At 39.4% G+C, this 6000-nt stretch overlaps 1 protein-coding gene across 10 annotated transcripts in view; it reads right to left on the bottom strand.

The window, feature by feature from the left end:
- Nucleotides 1-6000, bottom strand: part of LOC126162377 (epsin-2) — a 169338-nt gene that overhangs the window by 98201 nt on the left and 65137 nt on the right. The window lies entirely within an intron of this gene.

Below are 6000 nucleotides of genomic sequence, written 5' to 3' on the forward strand. Positions count from 1 at the left end.
TCGAGTAAATACGGTACTACCATATGCTCAGTCCTCAGGACAACACCGCAAATTAACAGCTGTACAGAGGTCTCGCAAGTGAGGTTAGGTAATCTCCTCTACTTCAGCCGGTCTTAAGTAAAAGCTGAGAATGGTCAAATATCATTAATTTGAATGGTGTCAAATATCATTGATGCTGATGTGAGCGATGATCTACAGCTGACTGCAACCTGTTTTCTTAATTGCTCCAACAATGGATTCCAAATCAATGGATGCCAATCAGTATAACTGATGCAGTTGTGCATCACAGACCACACAAGAAAGTGTATTGTCCTTAACAGTGACAGACTGGTGTGGGCTGCCCCACAATCATGTTGTGGCTGCCAAATAAGAAACGTTTATCTCAATATCACATAAATTTACATTTTCCCAGTAGTAGAGGATTTCAACGATTTAAATGAGGTTAACAATGTTTTACACTGAAGTGCCAAAGAAACTCGTATTGGCATGCATATTCAAATACAGATATATGTGAACAGGCAGAACACGGAGCTGTGGTCGGCAATGCCTATATAAAACAACAAGTGTCTTAACGCGGTTGTTACATCAGTTACTGCTGTTACAATGGCAGGTTATCAAGAATTATGCGAGTCTGAATGTGGTGTCATGGTTTGTGCAAGAGCGATGGGACACAGTATCTGTGAAGTAAAGATGAAGTTGTGATTGTCCGATACGACCATTTCACGAGTGTACCATTATTATCAGGAATCCGGTAAAACATCAAATCTCCAACATCGCTGCAGCCGGAAAAAGATCCTGCAGGAAGAGGTTGGTTGGTTGGTTTAAAAGAGGGGGACGGGGGGTGGGGGAAGGGACCAAGGCCCAAACTGCTTGGTCATCATCAGTCCCTTGTTCCGAATAAAACAATGCCACATGGGGGAGGAAAAAAAAGAGATGTACAACACAAAATGGAAAGAAAGGAGAAACCAGAATAATGAAGGAAAGGTAACAAACACTAAAAGGAACAAAACAGGACAAGAAAACAGAGAGACACAAGAAACAGTCAGAAGAGAGTAAAACAGGGAAGCAGATTACAGTGGCTGGCCAACAATGGAAATAAAAAGGAGAAGCCAGCCACTCTGCAACACATTAAAACCTCCACCCTAAAAGCGCTAGGGTGAAGCACACAGGGGACAAAGGATGTGTGTGAAAACTTAGATCAAATGATAAAACCCACCCTCACAAATAAAATGGAAAACTAAAGCTGCTGTTGCACTGTCGCCCAACACCAAAAGTAGGGTGCTGGGAAAGTTAAAAGTCCACCGCAGAGTGGCTAAAACTGGACATTCCAGCAAGAGATGGACGACCGTCGCAAGAATGGGACCATCGATGACAGAAGAAAATCATTCAACGTGACAGAAGTGCAACCCTTCTGCAAATTGCTCCAGATTTCAATGCTGGGCCATCAACAAGTGTCAGCGTGCGAACCATTCAACGAAACATCATCAATATGGGCTTTTGGAGCTGAGGGCCCCCTTGGGTACCCTTGACAATTGCACGACACAAAGCTTTACACCTTGCCTGGGCTCGTCAACACCAACATTGCATTACTGATGACTGGAAACATGTTGCCTGGTCAGATGAGTCTCGCTTCAAATTGTATCGAGCGGATGGATGTGAATGGGTATGGAGACAATCTCATAAATCCATAGACCCTGCATGTCAGCAGGGGACTGTTCAAGCTGGTGGAGTGATATAGGACACCTGATAGTCTGGATACGAATGACAGGACACACACATAAGCATCCTGTCTGATCACCTGCATCCATTCGTGCCCATTGTGCATTCAGACAGTCTTGAGCAGTTCCAGCAGGACAATGCGACACCCCAAACATCCAGAATTGCTACAGAGTGGCTCCAGGAACACTCTTCTGAGTTTAAACACTTCTGCTGGCCACCAAACTCCCCAGATATTAACATTATTGAGCACATCCGGGATGCCTTGCAACATGCTGTTCAGAAGAGATCTCCGTCCCCTTGTACTCTTACAGATTTATGGACAGCCCTGCAGGATTTATGGTGTCAGTTCCCTCCAGCACTACTTCAGACATTAGTCCGAGTCCACGCCACATTGTGTCGCAGAACTTCTGCATGCTCGCGGGGGCCCTATACGATATTAAACAGGTATATTAATTTCTTTGGCTCTTCAGTGTAATACAGGACAGAGTTTCTCCACACTCCTCTATCTGTGCAGGCTTCAACTCGTTGAACGGTTAGGATGAGTCAAACCACAGCCCCCACGAAACCTGATATTGTATCTCTGGATTGCTTAACCTGGGATATTTTAGGAACATATTTCCAATTGCAGATACCTAGAACCTCAAATCACAGGTGCAATTTAAACTAACGCCATAAATACTAAGACAGTACATTGTCTTGACATCTGTTGGCCAATAAATGGTACTTTTGTAGTAGTATAATAAAGTGCATAAATGCTTATTAATTTTCGTAATACAATTTAGTACTCTCAGTATTATTTTTTAACTATCCTGTATATTCAAACAGTAAACTGCACACTCTGGTTTATGACCAACCAAAGGATGAAACCACCATTGAGAAAATCTTAAAATAATCCCATACATCAAACAGCTGAGAGAAGGAAAATTATGGTTCAGATCAAGACTTGCTTTATTGTTGAAGTATACCTTACAAAACGCTAGAGAGGTTACAGGTTGTTTAGATATGAAGTCCCATTGGCAAGATAAATCTTTAGGTGGTAAAATATTTGTGATGGCAACAAGAATGAATTTGTCAAGATGAAATGAATGGCAAGCAAGAAGCTGTATCAGCTGATTTAACATTATGCTGATACTCGACCTGATGTCTACGGGCAGGATGTAAATGGAAAACAGCAGTGATTGCTTAAACTGTAGTCTTCATCGTCGCCATAGTAGCAGTAGTAGTGTGGTTTGATGCAGCTTTCATTGTTAGTCTGTCCCGGGCAAGCATCCTCATTTATGCGTAAATAACACAGCCTGGATCAAGTTTTAACCTGCTCTCTATACCAAAGCATTTGTCTCCCTCTACATGCCCCCCCCCCCCACCCCCACCCCGATCACTTTCTTCCATTACCAAATTGACAATTCCTTGATGTCTCAACATGTGTCGTATCAACTGATTCCTTGTTTTAGTCAAGGCATACCATAAATTTCTTTTTTCTCCCAATCTGACTCAGGATGTCCTGATTTGTTATTTGATCTATCTATATAAGATTTAATACTCTTTTATAACATGATGTTTCAAAAGCTTTTATTCTCTTCTTGTCTGAATTGCCTATCATTTGCATTTCATTTCCATAAAAGGCTCTATTTCAGAAAACACCTTCAGAAAATACTTCCCAACACTTCCACTTTTATTTGATGTTAACAAATTTCTCTTTTCAGAAACATTTGATGCAGCTTTTCATGTTAGTCTGTCCCGGGCAAGCATCCTCATTTATGCGTAAATAACACAGCCTGGATCAAGTTTTAACCTGCTCTCTATACCAAAGCATTTGTCTCCCTCTACATGCCCCCCCCCCCCCCCCCCCACCCCGATCACTTTCTTCCATTACCAAATTGACAATTCCTTGATGTCTCAACATGTGTCGTATCAACTGATTCCTTGTTTTAGTCAAGGCATACCATAAATTTCTTTTTTCTCCCAATCTGACTCAGGATGTCCTGATTTGTTATTTGATCTATCTATATAAGATTTAGTACTCTTTTATAACATGATGTTTCAAAAGCTTTTATTCTCTTCTTGTCTGAATTGCCTATCATTTGCATTTCATTTCCATAAAAGGCTCTATTTCAGAAAACACCTTCAGAAAATACTTCCCAACACTTCCACTTTTATTTGATGTTAACAAATTTCTCTTTTCAGAAACCTTTTTCTGCTGTTGTTGGTCTGCATTTTATATCCCTTATATTTTGACCATCATTAGTTATTTTTTTGCTGAGACAGCATTACACTCTACTACTATTAGCGTTTCATTTCCTAATATGTCCACAGCATTGCCTGTTTTAATTTGACTAAATTCCACTACCTTCATTTTATTTTTAGTTATGTTCATCTTATAATTCCTTTCCAAGACGCTATCCATAACATTCTACCACTCTTTCAAGTCCTTAGCCATCTCTGATAAAATTACAATTTCATCAGCAAACTGGAAACTTCAACTCGTTTCCAAAATGCTCTTTGATTTCCCTTCACAACTTCCTCAATATACAAACTGAGTAACGTCAAGTATAAGCTACAAACCTCTCTTGATCCCATATCAACTACAGCTTCCCTTTAATGTCCTTTGACTCTTAACTGCAGTCTGGTTTCTGTTCTAGTACATTTCACTCCTTGTATTTTATACCTGCTACCTTTGGAATTTCAAAGAGTATATTGCAGTTAACACTGTCAAAAGCTTTCTCAAAATCTACAAAAGCTACAAACATATGTTTGCCTTTCTTCAACCTATCTCACAAATCATACAATCAGTATTGCCTCAATTGCGCCTACATTTCATTGGAACTATAACTTGTCTTTCCAAAGTTCGGCCTCTACCAGTATTTGCATTCTGCTTTACATAATTCACCTCAATATTTTACAACCATGACTTACTAAACTGATGGTTCAGTAGTAATCACACTTGTCAGTATCTGTTTTGTTTGTAACTGGAATTATTACATTATCAAAACAGTGGTTTGGTGAGAGCCCTCGTTAGGAAAGAAGAACACAATTATTTTCCAAAATCAATTAATTTTCTGTGAGTATGTTTCTACTAGTCATGGTTTCGAATTGCTGGGACACTTCTAATCTGTGTCGAAACTCTAGTAAGGTTGGAGCGCTGGTTTTCATGAACGCATTTCATGTATTCAGTTATTTTACAATTTTTGACATGTGATACAATATATGGGATAACATCAAGTTTTTAACCATAATCATTACACACGATTGTTATGAGCTTGTCCAGAAACAATCCGGTAACAGCTTTTTCACCATGACTGAACAAACCAAAACACATGTGAATCAACATGGAAACAACACTAATTTATTTTTTCAACACATATGAACCAACAGCAATATTAATTTTGTTTGTAAGATGCCATAGTTTTACAGCATTAGAATCTTCAGGTGGTACAATGACTACATGAGACACTGTGAGAAAAACTGGCCTGCATGGAACCACGATAATAGGATTGCCTGCCCTCCTCATACACACACAAATACTGCCTTATCAGTTGTATTCATAATTCATGAGTGATTTCTTATAGGCAGGAGCAGGAGCAGAAAATGGCAAAATCAGTACAAATAGGTATTGAAGCAGTTATGAATTGTGGGTGATAGATATAGGACAGTCAAACAAAAACCAAACAGATGAAAAAAGTAAGTAAACTTTTTATTTCAAAAGTAATTGCTGTAGCTGTTAATACATTTATCCTACTGTGAGACAAGATGGCCACTGCGTAAAGCAAACTGTCAGTCAAGAATGTCTTTCCTTATGGCTCCAACAATATGGAAACTGTATGGATGATTTGTAAGGGCTTCCCAGTTAAACTTCTGCATTGTAGTCTTAACAGCCTTGACAACATGTGGGTCCCACCCATATGTTGCCAAGGTTGTTTATTACACTGCAGAAGTTTCACTGGGAGGTGCTTACATGTCCTCCATACAATTTCCATATTTTTGGAGCTCTGAAGAAAGACATTTGTGACTGTTGACTTGCTTTGGACAAAGAGGTGCCCACCTCCATTCAGTCATGGTTCTATAGGCAACCGCAAATAAGGTACCGACCACCTTGTTTCACAGTGGGATAAATGCATTTACAGTTATGGCGATTACTACTGAATAAGTAAAGAATTTACTTACTTTTTCCATCAGTCTTTTCTTTCTTTGACTGCCCCTTTATCATTAATTACTTTAGCAAACCAAATATCGGTTAACATTATGAGACAGAATTATTGGGCAAGGTTTACTTACAGGAGATGA

Source organism: Schistocerca cancellata, chromosome 2 (assembly GCF_023864275.1).
Source record: "Schistocerca cancellata isolate TAMUIC-IGC-003103 chromosome 2, iqSchCanc2.1, whole genome shotgun sequence".
NCBI lineage: Eukaryota > Metazoa > Arthropoda > Insecta > Orthoptera > Acrididae > Schistocerca > Schistocerca cancellata.